The 27776-nt window shown below is 51.4% G+C and overlaps 1 protein-coding gene across 3 annotated transcripts in view; it reads right to left on the bottom strand.

Annotated features, from left to right (window-relative positions):
• Positions 1-27776, bottom strand: part of TBX5 (T-box transcription factor 5) — a 126133-nt gene that overhangs the window by 38438 nt on the left and 59919 nt on the right. Inside the window, exon 1 of one of the 3 annotated variants that reach the window (XM_066978971.1) lies at positions 3114-3133. The exons of 1 other annotated variant lie outside the window; for it this stretch is intronic. The gene's annotated coding sequence lies outside the window, so the exon portion shown is untranslated. Of the gene's footprint in view, positions 1-845; positions 1174-3113; positions 3134-27776 lie in introns of those variants that run through there. One more of the 3 variants, XM_066978969.1, reaches the window with a different exon arrangement.

Below are 27776 nucleotides of genomic sequence, written 5' to 3' on the forward strand. Positions count from 1 at the left end.
TCTCGTGCATTTCGCCGAAGTTTCAGCAAATCGAGCCTTTTTCCGAGCCCTCGCAGGGCGCGATAACGCCGCAGCCCCCCGAAAAGTTGGAGGTGAGCAAAAAAATAAATAAAAAGGCACCAGGCGCAAAGTCCGCGGGGGTCAGAGGCTCCGGGGAGGGGGGGGGGGGGGGGCGTGTGTAGGTGTAAATTTGGCATCTCCCAAACCCTCCCCGGGCGCACGCCAGTTCCACAGCGACTCGAGGAGACCCAGCGCACGCTAAACGGTTGCAAATCAGAATAATAAAATAACTGCACTTGTAGCCGCAGAGAATTAGCCAGCGAACGCTACTTAAACAAACAGAACAAAGCTAGTCCCATATTTCATTATTTTTAGAGGGAAACGAGCCGTGGAGCCCTTCCAAACACAAACAAACGAGGGAGCAAACCGGGCGGGTCTTCCCCCGCGGGTGCCGCAGCCCCGGCCTGGGTGCGGGCACGGCGAGGGCTGGAGGAGCCCTTCCATTGCCTGGCCGCCCCTCGGAAAGGTGCAAATTGGGGGAAAAAACAAGAAAAGTAGCAGCTCCCGTCCAGGCTGGGGGAAAGCCGGGCCGAGGGGGAAGCAACGGCTGCTGAGGGAAGCTTTCCCCAAATAGCCAGCCAACCCGAGATTTATTTTTTTTTCTCCTTAAAAAATAAATCCGAGCAGCAAGGGAAAAAGGTTGCCCGCAGCTGGGAGCGAGAGAGAGAACACCACCTTCCCTCCCCTCGCCAGAAAGAAAGGGAAAAGTGTAAATCTCGAAGTTTGCAGGAGCACGGCTGCTGCCCGCTGCCTGAAAGCACTGCTAGCGCAAAGCAAGCACTCACCTCTCCAATGCCACACTAGCTCTCAAACACCTTGAAGACAAGTTGAAAACGATGCAAATAAATCGAATTTATTTCCGTCTGCAGGTTGGGGGGGGTGAAGAAGGAGGAAGAAAAAAAAAAAAAAGCTGGGAAAAGGACCGCAAGTCCAGGCTCTCTAGGACTGTAATGTCAAGGCGAAGGAGCCTTCCAGCTAGAAGCCGATTTGTGGTCTCAGACAAATTAAATATTACTGTTTATTACCAGCCATACTCCAATAAAATAAAGAGAGTTCAAGGCGATAGCTGCTATCTCACGAGCTTTGCTCCTATAGGACACGGAGACGTCACCAACCACGCAACTGGCCTATTCTGTCATGGTTGACTGCAGCAGTAATGGAAGGTTAATTTGTATTATTCTCCTCTTTTAAAGCCCTATCAGTGAGATTCCTTTTTTTTTTCTTTTTTTTTCCTTTCCTTTTTTTTTTTTTTCAAGAAACCATTCGGCGCAACGCACAGTACGCTGAGGCTGGCCGTGCTCCTCTGCGTGTGTACACCCTCCCCATATAGATGCGAGTGCACGTATAGACATGAATATATAAGACACACAATGCACGCACATGTATACATGTGGGTGTGACGGAGTGCGTGTTATATATGTGTGTGTATCACCCAAGCAGGCATCAAGTCTCTGGAAACTCCAGGAAAACCCACTCCTTCTTGGGGCGGAAAAAGGGGAAACCAGTAGCAAAGCTCCCGCTTCATCAGGAGCAGCCCGGTTAATCCAACGGCATTGGCATTATTCAGCCTAATTTTTAAGGGGGGGGGGGGGGGGAAAAAAAAGCTATTAGAGTGAGCAGGAAACTTGTCAAATGAATGCTCAGGCGCCTCTGGAAGCAAACACTCTGGGCTATATATAGTAAATGATAACCTGGTTATTTGCACAGATTCAAGCGTGCTTCGGGAACCAATTATTTGCTGTGATTAAAAAAAAAAAAAAAAAAGTAGTAAATCGAGGCGATTATTTGCCAAATGAGATTGACAAGCGAAGGGAAAAAAAAAAAAAAAAAAAAGCCCCAAACCCCCAAATCCCTCCAGCGCAGCCAGTGGCTGCAGAGGAGCCGCGGCGCTCCCCGCGTCCCAGCGCCTTTCCTATTAACCTGCGGGGATTTTTGCGATGCACTCGCGGCAGCTTGCAGCAAACATTTCGCCAAAGATGCTTAAACCGTTCTTTCCTCCAACAGAAAAAAAAAAAAAAAGAGAGAGAGGAGGAGGAAGAGGAGGAGGAGAAATAGGGAGAGAGAAAATAAAGAGCATCACCTAAGGAAGAACGAGAAGTTGCTGCAGGATCTGGACGCCGGGTAAGTGTTCCCAAAAAGGGCCCCCCCCAGCCCTGCCGACACCCGGGGCTCCTCGGGAAGCAGGCCCTGGCAAAAAGCAGCGGAGAGGATGGCCAAAAAACAAAAAAGGGGGTCGGGGAGGAGAAGCCCCCCCCACCCGGCCCCGATTTGCCCTGCACGGCCCTCAGTTGGGGACACCCGAACAAATGAGCGGGGTGGGGATGGCGAACCCCCCCCCCCCCCCCCCGGCAGCCTAGGGACGACCGTGCCCTTTGCAAAGCCTGCCCCGCTGCTTCGGGGCCGGCAATTGCGGCCCTATGCGGGCCAAACCCATGCACTCGGAGCGGAACGGCAGCATATAGGAGCTCATATCTATATCTATCTATCTATATATATATATGTGACCCAGAAGTGTGCGCGCACGCCCGGGGGCGAACACACGCGCGGTTTGCCAAAAAAATAAACCACGTTGGCACGGGGCCGTGTCCTCGGTAAAGAATTGATGCGAATTTTATACATGGAGGCTGCACGTGGGACGCACACGCGTGCAGAAATACATCGGTGAGAGAGAATATAAGTGCTGCATGGATGCTCGGACACGCGCATCGCCAAGACACACGTGCAAATAACGAGGCCACCGTGCACACGCACACAGCAGCATTTACGCGTGTGCAAGCCCCCCTTGCCCGAGCCGCTACCCACGCGGGACTCTTTCTATTCCCACCTATATTTCCCGCACGCATTTTGGGTGAGCACAAGCAGAAATCCGCCTCCCCCCCCCCCTTGGATCCCGCTGCTCGCTTCCCAGAGTGCGTGCAAAGCCGTGCACACCCAAAAAAAAAAAAGCAGGGGAGAGGACAGATGTGCGTGCACCGCCTATACACTGATCCATAGGCGCTATAGGTTCCCGCACTCGCTGAAACCCCCGAGCATCCCCTCACGGGGGCACTTACCTGCGTGGGCTGGGAGTGCGTGGCCGGGTGGGGGAGCCCTCTCAGCCCCCCCCCCCCCCCCCCCAGCTCGCTCAGCTCCTCTCCACCAGCGCAGGATCAGGCCCCCTCAACCCGGGCCCGGCCTCCCCGCTCCCGAGGGTCGCAGACCGCGGGGAGACCCCGCTTTTGTGGGTGGCATGGCTGGAGCCTGGAGGAGCCCCCCTGCCTCCTCGCCGCCTTCAGAGGGTGGCGGGGGGGCCTCCGAGGTTTCTCCTGGCGGGTTTTACCCTGGAGAGGAGGAGGCAGGGGGGCACGGCCGGGGTGCCGGCTTGCAGTGGGGTCGAGGTGTCAGCAGTAAGAAATAGTGCCGAGCGTGAACTCGCCCCCCCAGCCCTGTTCGCTGCCTTTAAAGCCACTTTTTGGGGCCGCACCACAGCCCGGAGCCTTTCGCCCGCAGCTCCCCGGGAGCGCCCCTGCCCAGGGCCGGGGCAGCGCGCCGCTGACCGCCTCGGAGCTTATAAAACCTATATACTGCGGCATTTTTGGCTCTCTAACTCCCTTTTTTTTTTTTTTTTCCAGCTCCCCAATAGCAAGAATATATTTTTTCCATTTTTAGGTAATTTACTTCTCTCCGACCAATTCTCCCCTTTTTTATTTCTCTCTTTTTTTTTTTTTTTTTTTTTTTTTGGCCTCATACCCTCTTTGGCGAAATACGCACCTGGGAGAAAACAAGTATTTAAAATAATCATCTTCTCTGGAAGTACTTAAGCACTTCGGTCCATTCACTTCCCCCCCCTCCGCCTTTTTTTTTTTTTTTTTTTTGGGCAGTGGCTCTCTCTATTGATTTGAGGGTTCGTCAGGAAGATGTTTGTCTCAAAGTAACGCAAACGCGGTTCTCGTCGTGTCACTGTTTCCACTGCAAAACCATATATTCGGTGGTCGAGAATTTCTGCGCTTAGAAGACCCTTCGGCGTAGATACCTGGGTCGAGCTTTTTGTTTGATTTTTCGTTATTACAGGTGAACAGCATTTTTCTTTAAAAGTTTGTGGGTTTCGGATCTTTCTTCCCGCCCTTCTTACTGCTTAAAAAAAAAAAAAAACTTTGCAATTAAAAAACATCCCCTCCCCCCAGCCCATTAATTTCCCAGGAAAAGTCCAGGCTTTAAAACACTGACGAAAATGAAAAATAACCAGCGGGGCAGAGGCAGGGCTGCAAAACGCGGCGCTGTGCAGGCACCAGCGCTGCCTCCCACGCGTGCCCGTGGGATGGAAATCCCTTTTTTCCCCTTTTTCCCCCCTGCAGGTCCCAGCTGGCACCCGGGGAGCGGGTGAAGGGGTCCCAAAATCAGACTAGGAGTATCCCCGGAGCAAGAGGCACCCATTCTCCCAGCCCTCTCTGCCTCCAAAAAGGCATTTTAACTGCAGCCCGGGGGGTGCCCGCGGCTCGGCCCTCTCCCCAGATTTTCCTGCTCGCACAGTGCAGCCCAGGGAAGGGGAAATAGGCTTTTTTTTTCCTCATTTTCCCCCTTTTCAGGGAGCCAGCCCGGGGATGACTTTTTGGCACGGGGTGCTCAGCATCCCCCTCCCCGCCCCAATCAATGCGTCCCGATGGAGCGAGGCGCGTTATTGATGCCAGAATAGAAACGCTAATCTGCCATCGCCAAACAGGGTGTCAATCAGGGCTTTATCTCGGGCCGAAGGAGAAAATAAAAGAAGATAAGGCCTCACTCTCGCCCTGGGAAGAAAGCTAAAGGGGGCAAGAGGGGGAAAGTCTTCAGCGCCCCGTGCCTTTCGCTGAAAGTGATCTTGCAATGACCTTGGCGGGGGAGCCGGGGGCGGGATGGCCCAGGATGGGCTGGGGAGAAGGGGCCCGAGGCCACCCCAGGGCCACCTGCCAGCTTCATCTGTCCCCTCCCGTGCCCCAGCGCGGCCCCGGCCCCCGGGGGGGACAAGGGACGGGAGCGGGGACAGCACCCGGGGCACGGCGCAGCGCCCTCGCCCCGCCACGTGTTCTCCCTCCCTTGCTTCCCAACACTTTTTTCTTCTTTCCCCCTCTCCCCCTTTCCGTTCCCTCTCGCCTTCTTTCTCCCTTTCCCCCTTTCCCCTCGTTTTTCCCGTCCCCGTCCCATTTCTTTCCCCTGCCCTACATAACGCAGAGCGAAAGTGCGGCCAAGCCTGGCTGAAGGCATCCTTGATAATAACGGGATCCCCACGCGTTTTAGGGTCCGAAACCCCTCCCCAGCACTCAGAAAGGCGGCTGCGGTCCCCAACCCCACTCCCATCCCGGGGACAGCGGCTGGGAACCGGCTTCAGAAGGGGGGAGAGGGCATCCCTCAAATCCGCGTTGTCCTCGCGGTGAAAATACAGCTCCTATGTGTTACCCAAACGGCTCCTAAATGGGACGGTTTGGTGGTGGTGGTGCTCTCCAGCTAACGTTAGTAGCATAATAATAATAGTAAATAATATAAATAATAATAATGTGAAATATTCACAGAATGAAGAGAGCAGGACAAAACGAACCTTTCCTCCCCCATCCATAGCCTTGCCCCTTGTGCAAAGGCTGGATGAGGCCGCGATCTGTAAATCTCAGGGCCCTGCGCTGCGGCACCGAAACGGGTTTGGGGGCTGGGGGCTGCAGGTCGCTGTCCCCAAGGGGTTTTTCTCCCTTCAGAGTTAAGGAACAGGGCTGAACGACTGGGTACAAAGAGCTGCTCAGGGTGGCACTCGGCTGGGTGAAGCCGATTTCGTACACACACTTGCGTGCTCACCTATACGTACATAATATATATATAGAAGAGTATATCGCCATATATTTATACCTGTTTCACCTATATTAAGCGTTCAAGCTGGGTACGTGCTTGTCTGTTTTGGTCTAGGTGTAGCGGTGGATGTACACACCCCAAAAAAGGACGTTTTCCCGTGTTTGAGACAATATCAGCAGCTCCTTTTGTGCCCGGCAGCTAGTTTTTGGAGGCAGCCGGGTGCCTTTGCTTGCTCGCCCGTGCATCTGCAGGCTGCCAGCACAGCCCCTGAGAGCACTTTTTGGGTACCATGCGCTTGGAAACCGTTCATTTCCAAAGAATAAATATTTTATGCTTTGGAATAATAACAATAATTTTTAAAAAATGAAGAAAAGAGCTCAAATCTCCGCGTAAAGCCCTCCCTCGCTGGAGCCAAAAGCCCGGGCGCTACCTGCGGCTCCGAGCCCGGTTCCCCCCTCGGCTGCCGGCCCCCGGAGGCCAGAGCAGCCGCCGTTCGAGACAATGCCTATTTTCTGTCATTAATAACTCGTTTCTTAAAAAAAAAAAAAAAAAAAAAAAAAAAAACTCGTTTGGATCCAAGATTGTTTTTTATGATTCAGTTGGACAAGACGGAACACATGTTAGTTTAAGCAGGTTCATGAAATAGCTGTAAATCAAATAAAGTTTACGAGTTTAGCAGGAAATACTGAATAGATGAAAAAAAAAAAATCCGCCGAGGCAGAGAACAGCAGGCTAAAATAGTTGGTGGAGTTTGTCCTGCTCTGTGTTTCTCTCTGTTCTCTTGTGCATCTTGCCGATTAAAGGCCTCGAGACCCCGTGTTGGCGCCAAGTGGCATGTTATTAATCAGTTATCCGTAGGTTCAGTCCACATAAGAGAGAAATTTAATCACCAGAAACCAGACCCGACATAAAAGAGAAATCTAAAATCAATTCCCGCCCGCCTCTCCACCCCCCCACCCCCCCCCCGCCTCCGAAGCGATCCGAACGAGCAGAAGCAATCAAGATCTCGCTCCCTCTCCCTCTTAATTGCACCGGGCGAACCGCAAACTTCTTAGAGCTTTACCCCGAAGAGAGTTTAGGAAAAAGAAAAAAAAAAAAAGGGGGTGGGGGGGTGGAACCTAACGACCCGCCACCACAACGCAACAAGCTTGTCCTTGATCTCACTATAAAAACGTGATGGGGGAGAAACAACCCAGGCAGAGCCTTTCATAATGGAAAAAAATACATATATATAAATATAACAACGAAACACACTGCTAAAATGATCTTTGAAGGCTCCCCGGGAGGGGTGCCCCCCCCCAGGTGCTGGCAGGGGGTTCAGCCCCCCCGGTTCCCCCGGCAGAGGTGAGAAGCGCTGTCCCCTCCTTGTCCCCTCGCTGTCCCCCACCACACGGGCATCAGTGGTCCAAAAATGGGAGGAATCCACCAAAATCCCCCCTCGGGGGCAGGAACAGTGCTGGGGGGCTCTCCCCCCAAAATTCTGTCCTCCCCCCAGCCCCGGAGCTGAGCGCTTCCTTCGGGCGTTCCCCCCACACCAGCACTGCGCCCCTTTTTTCTCCAAGGAATTTTGGGTGGAATTTCCCAGGTTTTGGTTAGGCCGCGTGGTTACGAGAGGAAATTCTTGGCCCTCCGCTGCGTGGGTATCACGGCAGGCGGGGAAGGTGCCCTGCTTTGGGAAGGAAGGGAGAGGAGGTGACAGCGGCGGGGGGGGGGGGAGGACCCGAAAAATCAAACGTGGGGACCGCAGCATCCCCTTCTCCTCCTCCAAAATAAATAAATAAATAAATAAAATAACCCACTTCCCAGGGAAAGCGAAGAGCAGCTGGGCTCGGCGACTTTCCACGCGTGTTTTGCGTGGGAGGCTCGACCCCTGCGGCTACCCGGCTTTCCCCCCCGGCTACCGGGCACGGCCCGGGGGGGGCTGCGCTGGTGAAGGGCATCGGGGGGAGGCCGGGGCGGGGGGGACGGCCGCTCCGGGGCTATATTTGGAAAAGTATTTCCAAGCCCTTCCAGCAAATGTGTGCGAAAGGTACGGGCCCGATGGGACAGGCTGCCCCGGGGACTGCCCCTTCCCCGTGTCCCCCCGCTGCCAGCCTCCGCGTCCCACCCGCGGCGGGGACGGCGTTTATTCCTCGAAAGAGGGTAGGAAAAAAATCCCGTGCAAAGTTTTGCCTGCCCAAATCCGAAGAGAAGCGCTTCTCCCCGGTGTAACCCTCCAGCCCCGATGGCCAAAATTTAGCAAAAGCCCTCCCCGCGACAGTGGGGACCTCCGTGGAGCGGCTCTGAGCTTGCCTATGCCAGTTCTGCCGTAAAAAAAAAATAGCAAGGGGCTATTTTCGTGTCGTCCCTCCCTCCCCGACCTCGAGGGGATAAGGGGTGAGGAAGACGCCCCACCTGGGCAGACCCGACTAGGGGATTTTAACCCCAAACCGAACTTATGCCCGCCTTTTCCATCATCTTTTCCCTCCACCGACACTCTCCCCTAAAAAGCCTCGAAAGCAGTCATTTGGCTTTAGACGCCTGACCTTTTTTTCCCCCCTCCACGCTGTATCTGATCGTTTTCCTCCAGCCCAAATAGACTGGAAACCACAGAGAAAATAATCAAAGTGCAGCATGTTTTCCCACAGTAGGAATGCATGTTAGCACTCTCTCCACGTCTTGATCCTCTGTTTGCGTGTGGGTATTCCTGGGGAGATGCGTGCAGGGCGGATCTCGCCCAGATGCACGATGCCTTTTTTTTTTTTTAAACCTCCACCCCCCCCCCCCCCCTCCCCGTGCCTGCAGCCAGCCAGCGGCCGGACAGACGGACGGCTGAGAGCCCCTTGGCCTCGGGGTGCCAGCTGCAGGGAGCTGAGAATTTCTATGGAAACAGAAAAAAGGGAAAGAAAAAAAAAATGCGTTCATGGTTGGGCACCCAGCCAACAGCTACACATCCGAAGAGGGGTTCTTGGTACGGACCCGCACCCATGGGTGCCCCCCTCCCAGTGGGCTCACGCCCACCCATGGGTGCCCCACGGGATCCCCGGAGCCTTGCCCTAAGCACGCGCGGGCTCAGCCGGAGCGTGATGCTTGAGGGGGAATGGAAAAATAAAAGGGAAAAGGATGGGGGATGCCCTCCGTGCCGTGACCCGAGCCCACGCGTGCCCAGGCACCTCTGCGAGGGGAGGAAGAGGAGGGGAAGAAGGCTCGCTGGGGAGCACAAAACGGTTTTGCAACCCCCCCAAGCCCGTCTGTAACCCCTCCTCTCCCCACCCTCCCGCAGCTGCGCGGCGTAGGTAGCTCCAGATAAGTGAAAGTGGTATTTTTATAGGCTGATAAAAGAGACTTATCTCGGCTTGCCCGAATCTGACAAAGATTCCCTAATTGGGCATTTGCCCACACCAGCTTCCCCAGCCCGGGGCTTGGCTATTTTCAGCCCTCGAAGGGGGTGTCAGGGCCCCGGCCCCCCCATTTCCAGCCCCATCTTGGAGTTTCCCAGCCCGACGACCCCCGCAGAAATCCCACCTCAGGGCTGCCCCAGCACCCTGTGTCCTAGCAGAAGGAGACTGTAAACTGCCTAAGGGGGCTCCCTGTGACACCTGATTTGTTTCATCAGCTGTAACACTAAATAAATTAATTTAAAAATCACAAAGAAAGGAAACGAATGGGCTAAAGCTCTCTTATGTATAGGTGGGGATGTGCTGTTTTGCACGACTCTGCCTCCTCCGGCCCACCGGGTGCAGAATTTAAATAGAAATTTAAAAAAAAAAACATGAATTTAAATAGAAATATAAATGTAAATATGAATTGAATCTCCATTTGCATCCCCAGGCCCGCCATAGGGCTCGGCAGCCACTACCCAGCCCTGAGAGGCATTGCCAGACCTGGCTCCCCGGCTCACATCAGCTCCACTTTTCTCCTCCCATGCTTTTCAATCACCAGGCTACCAAAAAACCCAAAGTACAGAGAAAACACCCTCAATCCTAAACACTCAGACCTTGCAGCCAAATCACATCACAAGCCTCAAAGTGAGCCGGGAAGTCACCCGCTAAACTTATTTCTCATTTTCCTTCCTTTTTTTTTTTTTTTTTTTTTTTCTGGGGAAGGGGGAAGGGATGGGGGATTAACGGCCCATCTGACCTACCAGTGGTGTACGCACATGAATCAAGCACAATCAAAGGGCCCAGTGTCAACATTAGCTTGACCCCTATGACTGGCGCGGGACTCAGAGCACAGCAAGGCCTGCTCTGGCCGCAGCAGCAGGAACCTTCCCTGGGTTATTAATGCCTGCCAAGGTCTCTGCCCAGCCGGCTGGGTTGGGGTTACAGCCACACAGGGTGCGGGGAAGCACCAGGGGCTGCCCTGGATAGACCAACTCCAGCAACACCAGCAGGATGACCCCACTCGGCGGAGCCCGAACGCATCTCACCGCATCAAACTGTCCTCTTGGAATCACAGAGAAGAGGAAATTGGGTGGGTTTGGTTTCTTGGTTTCTATTTTTTTCATCAGGAAGTACAGAGAACTGTATGTTCACTCTTTTTGTCACTCTGTTTCTCATGTGTGCTTTCCCTGCGGTGGTTTGGAAGAAGATGATGATGCTCAGGTTCCCCTTGGCCACTCTGTGGCTGGGAGCAATACAAACCCCATGGAAACAGGCAAGGGTCTGGCCCCAGGGACTGGGGACCCACAGCGAGATCCAGATCCAGCCTTGAGGCTCAGCAGGTGCTGAACATGGAGGAACTGAACCCTTCTAAAGTCCAGGCAAATACCCCAAAGCCAAACCAGCTTTCATGGGTCTTCATAAAAATGGGTGGCATTTGAGCATGTCCTTTAACACTTTTTCTCACAGAGAGGAATGAAGAGCGCATCACTTCCAAAATCAAGTCCCCAGCAGCAGAGCAGTTTGATTCTGATGTGACAATTTCAGAAAATAGCCCACGATCCCTCTTCTCCCTCAATTTTCCCCACACCCAAGAGGAGCACACTAATTAACAAGAGATCACCAGCAGGGAAACTGTGTGGCGGCTGCTCTGCAGGAGCAGGCTCTGGAGGGGATGTGCACAGTCCTGTCAAAGTTTCAAGTTCACCCTCCATGTAAATGTCACGTTTAACGGAAATAGTGCGACCTCCTCTTCTCCTCACCCAGTCCAACCCGGGCTATTTTTATTTCTTTCATGCTTGCTTGTACTTAACACTGACTTTTGCTTTTAGCCTCTTTTCAAATACACACGTGCACACACACACATATATAATCCTCCTATTAAAAATATTGATGTCAACACTCAGCAACACTTGTCTCTTTGACTGTAATGGCTTAGCTGTCATTAAATCTTGTCATTTTTGGCTTTGCCATGAAAACTGGCTGGGCAAGGGAAGAGCTGGTGGGATCTAGGCAGGGCGATGTGGGCTGGGAGGGCTGGCACACCTTCTCCTGCCGCAGCTCCAAGCAGAATGGTGCTGCTCCTGGTTCTCAGCAGGCACTAGAAGGGAGCCTGAAGCAAGGCTCCCATCTAAGCCAAGCTGCCAGGAAGCTCAGCCTGCTCAGCAGCCAGCCTGAGCATCCTGACAGTGAATTCAGAAGGAAGCTGGCCCTGGATGCCAACCGCGAGCAGACTGGGGGCCAGGAGGAGCCGTGAAGTTGTCTCTCATCTTGAACTCATCTCCTGTCTCAGAGAATCACCACCAGGCAGCCAGGCACGTTGAAAGCACCACTGCTGCTCACAGCACTGCCTCTGCCAGCAGATTTTGGAGGAGAAGCATGCTGCTGGACCACAAACCACAGCCCTGCCCAGGCTGCCTGCGAGCCACCATCCTGGGGGCAAAGCTAAAACAGGATGAAGCAGGGAAGATGTTCACTGGGGCTGCATCCTCACCCTGTGGGAGTCCCCAGCTTTTTGTCCCACGGCTGCGCCAGGGAGTGCTCACAGCACCCAAGGCACTGGAAATATCAGCCCCCTGCACACATTGCCAAAATCACAATACAATCAATAATTAGGTGTCCACTTCAATACCAGTGGGTTGCAAATACCTACAGCCCTGATGGCTTTCCATAACCCCGAGCATAAGAGCTGTGGCTTGTCCCGTTGGGTAGCTCCTGAGTTGGCCTGGTGGTGTCTGTGCAGTCCCTAGTGCATAAGTGTCCTTATTACACCCAGGGCCAGCACACGTCCCATGCTCGCAGGTGGTCCCAGAGCGGTTCCCTGGTGAGATCTGGGCACAGGCTGGTCATGTCAGCACTGATCCCCACATCTGGTAAGGGCAGTTGTGCCTAAGACACCAGTCAGGAGCTCGGAAAGTCCAAGGCCAATGGCTCTGTCCAATTTTGGGCCATGCTTTGAAGAATGGTGGTCCCATTCATAAAATGGTGGCTTAGGAGCTAAGAGATTAAGGGAGCATCTGCCCGTGCCTTCCCAGCACCAGTCTTGACTCTATCTAGAGCATATAGCTGGCTATATTAGTAATGCTGGATACTCAGTAGCCCTTTAATTTGGGTAAGCCTTCCTAGGAAATGCTTTAAAATCTGTATGCTTCTACAGACGTGGTTAAACTGCAGCCTAGATAGCTCTCGCTGCAATTACTGCCATAACCAAGAGTGGAAAGTCAAATCACAGAGAAGAAAAAAAGATGAACTGGGTTGGGACTGCAGGAAACAGAAGCAAATTTGCCTTAAGAACAGGTCCTTCAGTATCCCTGAGTTAGATTTAAGTGGCACTTAAGACTTTTACAAGCCCTGTGCATCGCAGAAAATTTTGTGGGAGGCAGAGAGGAGCTGCACTCTGCAGAATCCACCACTGCAGATGTACCAACACCAAGCAGGGTTCCTCAGGCCAGGACCTCGAGTAAACCCTCCATAAAGCTTTGTCATCCTTTCAAAAGGCTGAGATTGATTGTAAGCCATAAATCCAGTATACCCTACCTGTCAGGGGACCCTGGCGAGAGAAAAAAGCAGCTCCAGCTGAGCAATGCCTCTTCCCCCGAGCTAGCTGGGGTACCTGCAGAGGGGCCTCCAGCCAGGTTGTGGTGGGATGGAGCCACCTTACTCATTGCAGCATTTCTGCAGGAAAAAAAAAATAAAATAGCCTTTCAATTTCTACTTCTACGGGAAGTCCTTAGTGCACATTTGGCGCAGTTTACAGGATGATGATGACAATGTGTTTCTCCTAAATAAAATCCATTTTTAAAGAGTACATGTGCAATTACTTTGGGTTTTGGCCTGTATTCAGGAAAGAATTTCCCCTCGGGTCAGATTTGGCAGGGGCTGGTAAGGTTTTCTTGCTTTCCTCTGTAGGGTGGGCCATGGTCCACTTCCTAAGATCATCTGGACATTTTCACCTAACAATTTCCCTGCTACTGCCGGGACCTGGGACACTGGCAATGCCCTTGATCTCTCCTGCATGTTAGAGTTTTTGTGGCTTTTGGTCTTTTGTACTAAGGGTCTTAAATTTGTTATAGGGTGTTGGGAAGTGTTTTATGGCCTGCAGTGTATGCAGTGGATGTTCTGGAGACCCTTCTGGATTAAGCGGCTATTACATGGTCACCTGTAATTGTGAGCGCCTGTGCTTGGTGATGCAGGTGGTCCTTCCCCGTGCTGTCACCCCTCCCTTACCTTCCAGTAGCAGGGCTCTGACATCAAACTACGAGGGAACTGCGCATGCAGCGAAGTCACGTGTGACACCTCTCCTCTCTTTTATTTGAAGTGGGATGCTTATAAACCAAGGTGATGGGGGATATTAGGATAATAAACAAGGTTGAAGCCCTGGGACTGGGAAATTACAAAACCTGGGCTCCGCTCCTGTCTTGCTACTGGCTGGCTGCATGGGACCCTTCCCTCCTTCACCCTCCCTTGGCTAGGCATTTAGCCTGCTCTGGTTACACCGAGATCCCTCTGAAATCAAGAGAGAGACTGGGGAGGGTGTTTTGTCCAGTCCTAAGACACCTTCTAAAGCAGTAGGGTTGACTTGCCCCTACCCAACCACTGAGAGCACAGAGAGCCTAGACAATCAGCTTAAACTTTCTGATTTTTAGATGTCTTAGCCCTGATGAATGCACATGATGAGCTTAGCACTGTGGTTCTGACCTTGGCTGGGTCTCCACAACTCCTGCAGAGCAGGTGACCAGGACAGATTCATCCCTATTTAGTGCCAGACCTTCGAAACCAAGCACTGCATCAAGTGGTACAGCCTGATGCTTCCTGCTGGGTGACATGGGTACAGATTTCTGTACTCAGTTCATTCCTGGTTACATCATTAATTCATCATCCATGCAGCAACACCCTAGTGCAGAGGGTAGGACGGGTGCTGCTACGGCACCGGTAGTGTCCAGTAATGGAAGGAGACACAAGACAGACAGACATCCTGCACGGCAAACTGGTCTGAAACCACTAAATTTAAGCCCAGGCAAAAAATGCCTATGAATCAGGACTACTTTATGGATGAGGCTTCGTCCTGAAGCTCACACCTGCCTGATCTGGGTGCTTCTCGTGACAGCAGTGCTGCTGATAGCACACCACGCTCCTCAGAGCCCTATTCTTGCTCACAGACAGCACCGGGATTGTCTCCAGAAACACAAAACACCCAAAGGACCGAGCTGCTGTGGCTTCCTTGGGATCCAGGGGGTCTGTGCACAAGCCCTTGGCCATATCCCGAGTTTTGCTTGTGCAGACACACTCTGCACAGCCAGGAAATCTGGTCCGAAATGAGCAACAGAACCCCACTCCCAGCTCCAATGTGCAGCGCAGATATATTTCCCCCTAATCCTCCAAAGAGAAAAACAAACAAGCGCACCAATGCCAAAACATTAACTACACCCCAAATTACTCAGACTACTGCTAATTAGTATAAATTTACAGCAGCTGCACTACTGGAAGTGAGCTCAGCCTTTAGCCCTGGAAATTACTAGGGAGTATAATTTTTTACATTTTTTTTCTGAACTTATAGAAATCTACAGGAATGTTCCAGTATACTAACTAACTTCATCAGCATTTCTAAGCCTTCTTTATTCTGTGCATACTGGGGTAACCATGAAGTTTGCAGGCATGAAATCCACAAATGCATTCACTCTCAAAGACTGCTGTACACAGCAAGTTTAGCGACGTATGTCCGGAGAACCACATAGGAGAGGGTGGGGAGCTCCCTGGCCTGATTTCTTACACCTCGTTCATCAGCTCGTAGTGATCAGCACAGATCAATGCTGAAGGCCTTGGAGGTGTTCGTCGTGTTTGGATTTCATTTCTCCCTTTTCCTTGCGGAATTACTGAGCAGTGATTTTCTGCGTGTGCTACGAAGGCTGGGTCTCAGCAGAATACGATGCAATGCGTTTTCTCGAGCTTGTCCTGCCAGATCTGTTTGTCACTGCTCTTCAGAAAGGTGGGAAGGTGTTCTGGGTAATGCTAGCCTGGAGTGGGGCCTTCCACCTGCCTGTGCACATACACATCTCAGCGAGAGAACTTCTACAGTAAGTAAAATACAACCATGAACCTCACTGACCAGCAGATTATTCTCCTATCTTGTGTCACCAACCACTCCAAGCTAGCAGACTTTCCTCCCTGAGTAATCCTCATATATTTAGATCCCACTTACTGCTCCAAAACCAGAGGTAGGAACATACAAATTTTATTTGTCCTTAAAAAATTGATCCTGGAGTAACAGCAGGTAGGCAGACAGGTAGGCAGACAGACAGACATGATGATAAGCCATACATCTGGCATGCAAGTATCATGGCAGTGGAATTACCATTCCCCAGCCAAGTTTCACGCTTTGGGGAGTTGTTTTGACATGCTGTCAATGCAGCACCAGAATAACCTGATTTATTTCCCTTGTTCTCTTTGAAAAAGTCTATTTGGTGCCATTTATTTTGCACTCACTTACTTGCCATCCTATCAGGAGGTGGGAGGTCAGGGGGGTCACTCCTAAGAGAGTATCATGTTCTGTACAGAATAGAGAAAACGCTCTACATTAGTGGGAAGGGAAGAATTCATGTTGGGGCCTCCTTTCAGCCTCTGCTCTCCCACAGTGGGCTCGTATACCTCTTCCCTTCCCACATCCTCGCTCTTCCTTTCAAATGGAAAAGCCAGGACCACTTTTGCTGCTATCCCACCAGCAGCAGTCCCCCCTGCCTCAAATAGCCTGCTTCAGTTTTGCTTCATTTGCGCCTCCTCTGATCCTTGGCTGGGAATTCTCAGGGTTCCCATCTCCATCCATCCTCCCCGTTTCACACAATAAAATCCTCTAGGCTTTTCTGCCTTCACATATAAAACCCATGTCACGTCCCAAGTGGCCGTAAGAGGAACTGAAGCCGCAGCGGCAAACAGAAGAGGGACACGTTGCTCATTTTGAGAGGGATCATTACAACAGGCCAAGCCACTTTTAGGCAGAAAGGATACAATGCCTACCTGTATTAGCCTATACACACTTGCAAAAAAGTACTCGTGCCTAGTTCACACATCGGCTGTACTCCAAGACAGCAAACCTCACGCACACAGTCGTGACAACAGAGCTGCTGCTGTGGCACAGCGAACCCAAAAACCACAGCAGCAGAAAGTGGGCTTGGTGCGATTGCTGCAAAGGCAGACAGGCGAGAGAGAAACCACGAATGGCTACGTGACCTTTTTCTTCTTCTGGAACGTGACACAGATGGGCAAAGCTGGCGCAGGAGTGGAAACAAGAAGTCAGAGGCTGATAGATGCAGCAGGAGGAGCAGCCCGCTGAAGCGGAGAGCCCAGGCAACAATCCAAGCCACTTGACTCCCACAGCAGAAGCTCAGACCTGCTCAGTAGCAAGGCAGGATCTCCCTCCCACTAAATATCGCCTGTTTTATCATCGCCTCCTGCACACAGCTAGCCCCGTGCACTCTTTACTCACTGTTACATCAGTCAGGACTATTGCCTACACTTCCTATGAGTGCGGCTACAGCTCTAGCAGGACAATTTTACCCAGCGACTCTTCACCTAGCACCTTTGCTTTGTTTAGTTCATTAATTGAGGAACATCTAAGCTCGGTACTAGGGGGTGACTGGCCTGGGCATTAGATCATGGAATAACACGAGCTCCATGTGCAGCTGAGAGCCAGCACTTGACACCTGCCTTCTTCCATCTCCGCAGCCCGGTACTTCTGCTCTCGCAGCCTCCAGGCCTCCGTTCCGTTAATCACCCTCACACTTGATAGCTACTGCCTGGCCAGCTGTCCTAATGTTTCCAAACACATGAACCCACTCCCCTGGTCCTCTGCATCGAGGAATGAGCATTGCACTCGCCACGTTGTGCGTGTCTTGGAAATCAGTGGAGCACTGGAAGAATTATGTACAGCTGAGATAAGCGCAGAGGCAAAGCACTGACATTTATGCAAATATCTCCTTTGCCTAGGCTGAGCCAGCAGAGGAAAAGGCAACCTAGTCGTCTCCAAAAAAACATTTTAAAAATGGGGAAAAGAGCCAATGTTCAAGAATCAAAAACAAATATCAATAGGAATAATAAGAGCACCCCAGAAGTAGTCATATGGTCAGGGATTGGGGAAGTAAAAATAGCCACAAAGTCCAAGGGAAAAGGGGGAGATATTCCAGCATGCACACTGCAGAATTCCCCCTGGAAATGCAGACGGGTTTGCTTCATTTCCTCTTAAGCTTTTGCTGAAATATCAAGCAGCACAAAAGACCCCTATTTGCTCTGAGAATACAACTGTTGAGTGCATAAGCTCTCTCCACATCACGTTAGGCACATTTCCATTCAGCAACCAGCCTTTTTCGACTCCCCTTCCTATTTCAAAAAAGGAGAGAAATCTGAACTGAGGAGCTGATTTTGACAGTCCTTTATTTGCAAATCTGCTTGTCTTTCAAAGGCATTTTAGCTAGGAAACCACACCAAATGAGAACACGAAGCTCTCACCAATTCTTCCATCTGCCTAGAGCAAGACTTCCCCAGAGGAGGAACTGAGCTTGTCAGGGAGTCACTCTCCCCCTGCTCCCCACTGACCTGCCCTCTTCTCCCTTTCCCACTATCCAGCCTGAGCTCTTCCACATCCTTGTTATTTAAAATCCAGCTGTCTGTCCTACCCAGACCTGTCTCCTCTTCCACTCCCAGAGCTGCGTAAGGACCATTTCCTATTCTACGCGTTCCCCTTAAACAACTGTAGTAGAAAATCCAAGTTAGGAGGAACCCAAAGTAGCTGAAAACCAAGAAGGAGGAAGAAAAGCAGATGAGCTTTTAGGTGGGCTTTCAGGCCACGAGTCGAGAGCCACACCTGATGGCCACTGCCGTGAATCAAGGAAGGGCTGAGGGGGTGGCGGGCACCAATTCAGACCCAGGAGCAGCGGTGGATGACAGCTATGTGGTGCTTAAAAAACACCAGGCTGCTGGAGATCCCCAAACTGAATGAATACCTGAATGCACTCACTAATTAATATTTTATTACCATGTTTTAGTTGCCTCAAAGGCTTTGGGAGCACGCGAAGGGATTAGTAAACAATGTTTTCCTTTGTTAACCTTTCTGTCTGCTTTACGCTGCTCTGCCAAGATCCGACATTCTCCAAAACAAACAGAACATAATGAAAAAATACAGACCTCATCAGCCCCGTGAGATATTGAAACAGGAGTGGTGTAAAAAGACTCAATCACGTTAAGCATTTGATGGATACAGGAGAACATCTCCAGCCTTCTCACTGCAGGATCTTTTACGAGCAATCAATATTGTAGGACTAAGGGAGTTGCAAGACCCTACAGGTGTGATTTTGTATGATTTTCTGGGGCTCAGAGGGTATTCTGTGCTTCTTCAGCATGGCAGGGCTGGTAAAGCTCTCAGGGGAACATCAGTGTAATGTAGCTAGCACTGCTACAACTATTTACCTTGGACCATGGGGGATCCATGGAGGACGTCCCAGTAGCCTGAGCAGGGCTGCCTGCCTTGCTACCTGGTTTTAATCTTCACTGCCCTATGCCAAGCTGTGTAATCCTAGGCAGCTAAAACGCCACAGCCCACTTTCCTAATGGGTTTCTGTGAAAGCAAATACCGTTATATGGACAGCTCAGGCATGGAATAAGGCAGTGCTCATGGCAGAGAAGTTGTATTCAAGACAACCTTCCCATGAAATCGTGGGTCTGCGGAGAAGCAGTGACAAGGATGGTCCAAAGGGCCACAGCATAGGCAGCTCCTGCGATGAGAAGGGACCCATAGAAAGTTTTTCTGTTTCAGGATGACAACAGCTTTGTGCAGCTAGGGCAGCACAAAGGCCACTGCACTCAGGGCTAATTTTCTCCCCCTAATTCTGTATTGCTACAGCAGCCCCATTTCTTGCCAGTTTGCAGAGCGAGATGGAGCCTCAGTGCCCAAACCCCGAGGTCCTGCTGAGAGCTTTCTCCTGCCGCCAAAAGTCCCTTCATCATCCTTAAAACTAACATAGAAGCGGCCGAGGTTAATATCAGAGAAGCCAAACTATAAACTGAGAATTATGCTTTAGCCTAAATAAATCATCGCCTGTGAGGCTGGGTGGGGAGAGGAGGAGGAAAGGCTCTGGGATCAGGGAGCACCGGGACCCCCCTGGGGGCTGGCAGAGAGGGATGCAGGATGGCAGCACCAGGGATGTACACCCGGAGGCCTCATCCTGCTTGCTGGGAGAAACCTCCCCAGTGCAGCCCTGCTTTGGGGACTCAGCTCCCTTACAGAGAGCCTCCCCCCCCACCCCAGGGCCGCTTCCTCTCTCCCTGCGGGAAATGCCCCTCTAATGATTCCCCTGCTCTGCAGTTTGTCAGGCTGGCTGACTTCAAGCCATCCTGCATCTGTTTCGCCTAGAGAGCCACGCTCGCCTACATTTTAATAAACCCTATAATTTACACGTTTCCCTCATACCCTGTAATTTCACCACCCCGAGACGCAGCGAAGGGAGAAAGCACAGAGCTGGGAGTGCTCGTGGAAAGAGCTGCCAGAGAATCAGAAATAAGTAGAGGGCTTAAATCTGCAGCAGTAAAATAATCCAGGGGAGGGAGCCAACAATGACTGAAAAATAAACATCTCCCCCTGCACAGCCCGCAGCCAGCCCCGCTCCTCGCAGCCGCCTCTGCCAAGAGATCGGGTGCACTGGGAAACGCGCCGGGGGACTCCGGGAAAAAAAAAATTGCCGTGGGTTATATGGACCCTTTTTATAAGGCAACTGTTAGCGGTAACTAAGTTTAAATTTATATGTTCAATAAAGTCTCTTTTTTTTTTTTTTTTTTTTTTTTTTTTTTCTTTCTCTCCCCCCCCCCACAAGTGCCAGAACCACTCGAGGAAGCCGACACACGCTTCCCATTTGAAAATGTGTTATTTGACCATTTTTATTCTCTGCTTTTGTTCTCGGGGCAGCAGCCCCTCCAAATGTGAGGGGGGGGTATTTCTGCACTGAGATCAAAGGGGCCCTATGTATACACACACTCTCACAAATTATGTATTTGTGATCAAGTAACGCAGCATCAGGAAAAGCTAGGCGGGCATGTGGGAGAGCGAGATATTTACACAGGCCTGGCCAGAGGCAGAGGCATTATTTTAAGTGTTTCTCGCCAGTGCCAAGTCATCTGTTCACATATATGTGTGCGCGCGTAAAGATGATCGAGAGACCATCTCGCCAGAGCCAGGAAATTCAGCATTAAACCCCCAATTCCCCAACACTTCCTGCGTGGCCAGGACTCCTGCCATGCTCCAAACCCGCGTGTCCCCCTCTCCGCTCATGGCTGGACACACACCGGCCCCACTTGCTTCCCCAAAAGTAGCTTTATAGTCCACATAAAGGAATATATATATTTCCCCTATAAAGTCACGGCTTAACCAGAGGATTTCAGGGTTTTCAACATCAGAGGGAGATAAAAAAAAAAAAAGGAAAAAAAGTAAAGAAAAGAAAAAAAAACTAGGTTGTGCTATGGACTCTATAGATGAGAAATGAAATACTGCCTCTCGAGTTTGGGCCAAGAACGGTAAAAAGCAGAGGACGAGGAGTGAGGATGAGGCCAGAGCTGCTGCGTATCCCTGGGGGTGGCCAGGCAGGGGGGGCCATCCCGAGGCACCCCAGGGCAGACCCCGTGGGAAGCCGGCAAGCTCCAAGGCATCGGAAAGAGGAGCAAGAGAGAAGCCAAGTCTGGCAGCGTGTTTACGATGTAAAATCCCGATAAAACTTACGCTGAAAATATTTCCAACCCAAGGAGGGCTTGGGAAGGGAGCTCAAATGGACTCGAAATGTCCTTTGCAGGCAGGCGGCTGCAGGATGGTCGGAGGAGGGGGGATAAATGCCCTCGGGGGGGGGGGTTCTGAAGCTGAAAAAGCCTCTCCTCTGCGCCAGCACCAAGCCGAGGAGGTGCAGGCAGCGTGCAGCGGCTCCAAAATAGCGCGCAAGCCGCGGCGCAGCGCCCCGGAGCTTGGCGCAAGGCAGGGAAACGGGGAGACCCCCCCCCAACCCCCCCACGGGGAGGAAGCCCCCAGGGCGAGGAAGGGGGCTGCGACCCACAGCGGTCCCGTGCGCCCCCTTTCTCTGCCCCAAAGCGCCCCCAGCAGCGCGGAGCATCCCCGGCGACACCGCGCACCCAGCCCCAGCCGGCTGCGGGGCTTCTCCCCCCACCCGCTCCTTCCCCTCAATCTGCATTATTATTAGCAGTATTTTATCCTAGGAAAAACAAACGTCTCCCTCCTTTCCCATCACACGCCGGGGGGGTAGGGGGTGGCAGGCCCAGATAACAAAGCAGCTGGTGTGGAACGAAGTTGTAAGGAAATAATTGATATGTAATAAGGCTGAGTGAATCTATCCCAAAGAAAATATTGCGTAAGCGGTTATGATTAAACATGCCCGGGCGAAAGGCGCTCTCATAAAGGAGTAATGGAGCTAAGGAAACAAATGATCATTGGGAATGTTAAACACAGAGGGGCATTTCATCACACAAACATAAATTCAGCTTGAAAGAGACTTAGGAAAAAAAAAAAAAAACACACCACCACTACCACCACCCCTTTACCCTCAGGTTGTGCGATGGACGCTGTTTGACGGTGCTGGGAGCTGCGGGCGACCCCGCTGGCCGAGGAGGGCCCGATCCTGCCCCTCGTTTTTAGACCTGGCACAAATGCGATTTTTCCACCCCACGAAGGGATTTTGTTCTGCTCCACGAAGGGGTGCCCTCACCCGAGCAGCGCGCCTCCTTCCCCTCTTCTATCGCAAATCCAGGCCCTTACCGAATTTTTGTTAACGAGCAAAAATAATAAAAGAGACCGAGATTATCTCCCATAAACGAAAAATAGAGCAACCAAACGGGCAGGCCCTCCCTTCCTTTTCACCTCGCTCCCCTCTCCCGGACAAATCCCAGCTCCGGCGGCACGGAGCGCATCCGCCCGGTGGGAAATCTGCGCTCTTTATTCCTAAATCTCCGCTTGAATTGTTTCTAGCTGGCGGCTTTACAGGCGGCAACGTGCTCCTGGCTGAAGCCCTGGCACTCGGACACAAGAGCCCGAGCTCGGAAATTCGTTCGGAGAGAAATAATTTGGTGTGGGGAGGTTTGAGCTGGGGGGAAAGTGCCCAAGCACAGCCGGGGACCATTCCTCCGACACTACCGCACCTGGTTGCATACCCTGGCGGGGTGCGGGAGAGTTATCGGTCATTTCCACCCGTGCTGTTATCAGCCCAAAGCAGAGCAGTTTCCCCCCTCCAGCCCCAAAACGGGCACCCGCTCGGGGCTGCGGGACCGGTCCTGCGCGCCCGGTCCCCGGCTGTTCTCGGGAGCGCGGCTCCGTTTGAATCAAAAAAAAAAAAAAAAGACTAGAAAAAAGGGGGGGAGGAAGGAGAAAGGAGGGAGATATTTGTGTAACAACTTGAAATAATTTACCCCAGAAAAAGGAAATCTGGGCAAGAGTTTATCAGGCAGTTCCCTTTGCCAGCATGTTTAAAATGTATAAGTAATTTTAAAGTGTGTCTTCACTTAATATATTTTCCCCTTTCTCCTTCAGATGACAAGGAAGACCAGTGATTGCAAGATGTCTACAGATAGCGCCCTTTAAGAGTTTCCACATTGTATGGTTAGGGGAAAAAAATGTGTTTGTGGTTCCTACGTCCCTCCCGACAACTTTCTTATACTCGTCTCGTTTTATGGCTCCTATTGTTCAGGCTGCGCACGGCGGCTTTTCCATTTCACTCGTGTCCCCCCCCCTTCAAATCGGGACCCCTTTGGGGGGGGGGAATTCTGGGGTGTCCGCTTGTGTCTAATGGGAGAGAAAAGGATTTCCTTTACAAACACGTTAAAGCAGAGCAAAAAAATAAAAATCCCCCAAATCCATGTCCAAAGCGACTCCCAGCAGCTCGAGCTCTACGGGCAGTTTGGGTTTGGATTTGATGAAATATTTCGGGGGCTGTTTGGGGGGAGCTTTAGAGAAAAATCACCGAAGCCTTGTTTTGCTGGAAAATAAAGCAGTTTACAGGCAATATTAGCGAGGGCCCCATTTTCTTCACAGACGTGAAGCCGGGCTGCGAAGGGATAGAGCTGCAGTGGCCTCGATGCGAAAAAACATTATCGGGCTTGCTACGAACTCAAGTGATAAATTACAACGGCTTCATCACACAAGAAAAAGCAAATTTTTTTTCTTTATGAAATAAAAAAAGAACGGGATTTCTCTGTTTTCGACACAGAAAGCACTTCTCTTTTTCTTTCCCCATAATTTAAAACACGAACGCCTCCCGCGCCGCATTGCACTTGCCGGAGAAAACACGACGGTGTGATGGGCTGAGGAGCTTTTGCAGGACTTTTACAGGGCGGAGGGAAGATGTTTCTTTGCAGATTTCCTCCAAAAGCTTTGCTAGCTCTGAGGTAACCCGCTCACACCACCCTGCGCTCGCATCGAAGCCGGGAAGTCACCCAGAGAGCTGCAGGAGGAAAGGGGCTGGTTCCTTCCCTCGGCTTCAGGGTGAATATTAAAGCGTCCCGACAAATTATCTTAGGTTTCTGGGGATGGAGCAGCCTCGTAGGGCGCTGGTAGAAAAATTGTCCTCGGCTTCAGAAAGGCACGGCTCCCCTGGAGCTCGCAGCAGTTACAGCGAGGAGTCTGTGCACAAACACCTCCAGCGGGGGCAGGCAGGAGAAAGCGAAGCCCCAAATAATTGTGCGAGGAGATGCGTGTGCCCACGGGCTTCCCAGGGCATCCAAAGCAACCTCTGAAAACAGCTGCAGGATCGGGCTCATGATTTGCGAGATATTTGGTTAATTTTGTTGGGTTTAGGAGGATATCCTATATAGTTTTTTGCTGGGTATCATTTAGGATCCCGAATCCAGTTTATCCTGACATCGAAGACAAAAGCCATAAGATGCTTGCATTTTAGGCGCATTCAAAACCCCGATTTAAAACCAGCCCCGAACCCCTCGGCGTGCCAGGGTCTCTACTATCGCGTTTCTATTCCGACATTAATTCCCCAGCCACCGTTTTTGCTGCAAATCCGCCCAGCGAAAGGCACAATTTTCCCCCTACAACGATCCGCCTCAGCCCTACCCACTGCTTTAGGGATTCACGAATCCTCGGACGGGCAGGGATGCACCTCCGAGCTTTGGGGCGACGCGAAATCGATCAAAACGGGATTATTCCAGCAAACAATACTTTTCCTAAAACTGGGTGAAAATGCCCCATATTCGCAGTCCCTGCCTGCGGACCCCGCTCTCTCCCAGCGGTAACCGAGCAGCCGTGCCGGGCTTTATGTGAATAACGGTTTTCATTATTTTCGAGGTGGGAGAGAGGCGGAAAGAGGAAAAATGTATATTTTTGCTGAGCTACTTTTTGGACACGAGCAAACGCGGAGTTGCAGCAGAGCCCTGCCAGGGTCGGGGGCGGCTCGGGAGCAGCTCGGCCACGTTCCTCCCCCCACGGTTGTAGGGCTGGGAGACCCCCAGGCACCCGGCTGCATTTCCCTGAGCTTTGCCCCATCCCTTGCAGCTGTCGGGAGGGAAAAGCCAGCCCCGCAGCCTTCGTGACAAGCTGCTAATGCGCATCACCCAAAAATCGTCTTCGAAAAGAGACCAAAAAAAATTAACAGAGCCAAAACGCCCCAAGTTTTGTGCCATCTATAATCAGGGGGTGCTGGATCCCACCGATGGTGAAGGAAAGGGGAGGCGGGGAAAGTGGGTGGGTTTTTCTTTGATGAATTCCTAAACAATTCCTATTATTACTTTCTTCGCCAACCCAGGGTGAATACGGGGTCCAAATGGCAAGATTTGCGTTTCAAAGAGTAACATGAAATCAAAACACCTGTTATACATTAGCCCTCTCCCACTTCCACCTCCCCTGTAAATGAAATCATTTAAATAAAAAAAGAAAAGGAAAGAGGAAAAAAATGAGAGAATAAGCGTATTGTTTTTCTCCCTTGACATATGGGACCAGAGCTGGAGAACCGGGCATCATTTAAGGTGAATACATGAATAATAAGGCATTTGGGAAGCAGCTAGATGGCTTCTACCACTCCATCTTCAAGCGCTTTCACATCCAAACCCTGGCAGAGGCAGCCCCAGCCACTCTGCCCACTACAGACACCCGGAGGGTAGCCACCGCTCTGGGCAGCATCCCCCAAACCCTCCGTGTAGTCCCAAACCTACAGACAACATCCACACCCATGCACGGGCACCCCCCTCCACAGCCAGCACCTGCCCACTCCATCAGCTCCACCCCACACCCACCCAGTTCCCCCCCACATACCCCCCCTCACCCCACTCGTGTCCAACTCCACAGGGCCAACCCCAGGCGCAGCCCTAAAGCCTGTGGCCAAGGGAACCCCCAGGCAAGGGGGAGCCGGGGGGGGCCCAGGGGAGCCCCTTTACCTTGGTGGCAGGCAGGGTCTCATGGGTGCTGAGGCCTGGCAGCAGGCTGGGCTGGCTACCAGCCCTATTTCCGCTTGTAACTACGAGGAGACCCCAAGCCTCTCCTCGATAAGGTATCACAGTGTCTCTGCAGTCCGCGGTCAGCACCTTAGCTCGGAGCTCAGCGGCACCGCTGGCAGCCGTGCCGGGACAGTGGGGAGATGTCGAGGCATTTCTGGGAATAATCACATCACACAAGTGCTTACATTCCGGCTTCCTTTCTCTTTATCCCTACCACCAAGTTTGAAGTCACACCTTCTACCGGATTGTTTAAGGTCTCTGGGTTGGAGTGGGGGTGGGTGGCAAGGAAGAAGTGGGGGAGGTGGGGGGTATTGCTGGTTGTTAATCTATAGGGTTCCTCCAGGCCAATAAAAGTAGCATGGTCAGAAATTTCTCCTTTTCAATAGAAATGTCTCCCTCCCCCCCCACCCCCACCCCCCCCTACCCCAACAACCCCCAGCCCTTTCTGTTTGTTTTGTGCCTGGACTTCAGGGTCTGCCAGGTTGGGAGTCCTGAAAGCTGCTCAGGCAGAGCTGCAAAGTAACAAAAAGACTTTGTTTTCTCCCCGTACAATCACGTAGGGGTTCTGTTATACGCATACACATCATGGAAAACACACCTGGAAAGGAGACTTTATAAAAGTATCTCATACACAGGCGCAGGCACCAGGGTAGGTCTCCCAAAATGCAGCTCAAGGCCTTAAACCTGCAGCATCCGGGAGGCTCACGTGTGCACTGGTACGAAAATAAACCACAGCAAACATCTGTGCACACAAGGACCGAACAGCTAAGTGTGTACAGAGCAGCACAAACACCCCTGTACACTTCTAACACACATTTTGCATATACAGGCAATTATCTTCATTAGCTTTAATTTTTAAAAATCTGAAAGGTGAGGTTGTCACCAGGAGCTGGGTAGCTCAGTGCTGTAAGCAGCTCTGGAAATTCACACCTTTCCTACAGAAAGTCACCCACCAGAATCTTTTCCACCAGCATTTTACTGCATGCTCCCTCTGTTCTCTCTCCAGATCACCTACGGCTGTGTACTACCATCTCCTGTACGCTACACGCTCACCTCTCCATCCCCTTCATTCAAGCAAGGACTGGAGATCTACTCAGAAACATTAAAATCAACCTGGTTACTAATGCGAGTAACAGATCACCAGAAACAAGCTCTGATGCAAAGTGCTGGCGGGTCAGCTGAATCCCCTCTGCTTAGATTTTATACCTGGTGCTTAGCTTGTCTCCCAGGCAGTAGCAGTCCAGAAGACATAGGCTGGTTTATAGCTTTTCTTTTTTTTTTCCCCCCTTAAGATTTTTACATTTTCTTCTCTAAGGTTTTTACTTTTTACAAAAATGGCAACTTTGGGCAGTGGAAGCACTTCTGAGAATATGCCCTGTCAGGGCTGGCCATGAGGTATCCGGTGCTCGTGCGGTTTAATGGGGAAGGTAAAATCAAGCAGATGGAGACGAGTGCTACCTGACTGAGAGGCAGCGGGGACTATTGCATGGCTACTGTCAGAGGGCGAAGCCTTTGGCAGTGCCCTTGATCTCACTGTCACCCTTCCCATCCTTCATTTAGGTCGTTCTTTTCATACTGCAACCATCCTGGGACCGACAACTGCCTCTGCTTCGTGTAGCTCTTGGGCTCAACCAGGACCCCCATCACACTGGGACTCCGCTGTTTTCTCATAAATAATTAGAGCATGTGTGCACCATGCCTATCACCACAAAATCTGGGCTTTGGCTTGGCTTTCTGGTTATCTCCTAATGCCAATAATAATAACAATAATAATAATAATATGAACATTGCTTTGTGGATTCAGACCTGCCAGAAAGGGCAGTAAGCCAAGTATTACACTTGTGGGAGGTATCTTGCAGAGTACTCCAAGGATCTTTTGTTAGGTCTGGTCTTATTTAGTATTTTCATTAATAGCCCTGTAAATGGATTACACAGCCCATTAATAAAATTGGCAGATGCTACCCAGTTTGGGGAACTTGTGAAAAGCAAGAGAAAATTTAAAAGGGAGAAAAGAGAAGGTCAGAGAAAAATGGGGAAAAAGAAGACGACGACAAAGCACAAAATAATCTGTGAAAATTAAATTCAGGGAAAGGT

Source organism: Anser cygnoides, chromosome 17, assembly GCF_040182565.1.
Source record: "Anser cygnoides isolate HZ-2024a breed goose chromosome 17, Taihu_goose_T2T_genome, whole genome shotgun sequence".
NCBI classification, from domain to species: domain Eukaryota; kingdom Metazoa; phylum Chordata; class Aves; order Anseriformes; family Anatidae; genus Anser; species Anser cygnoides.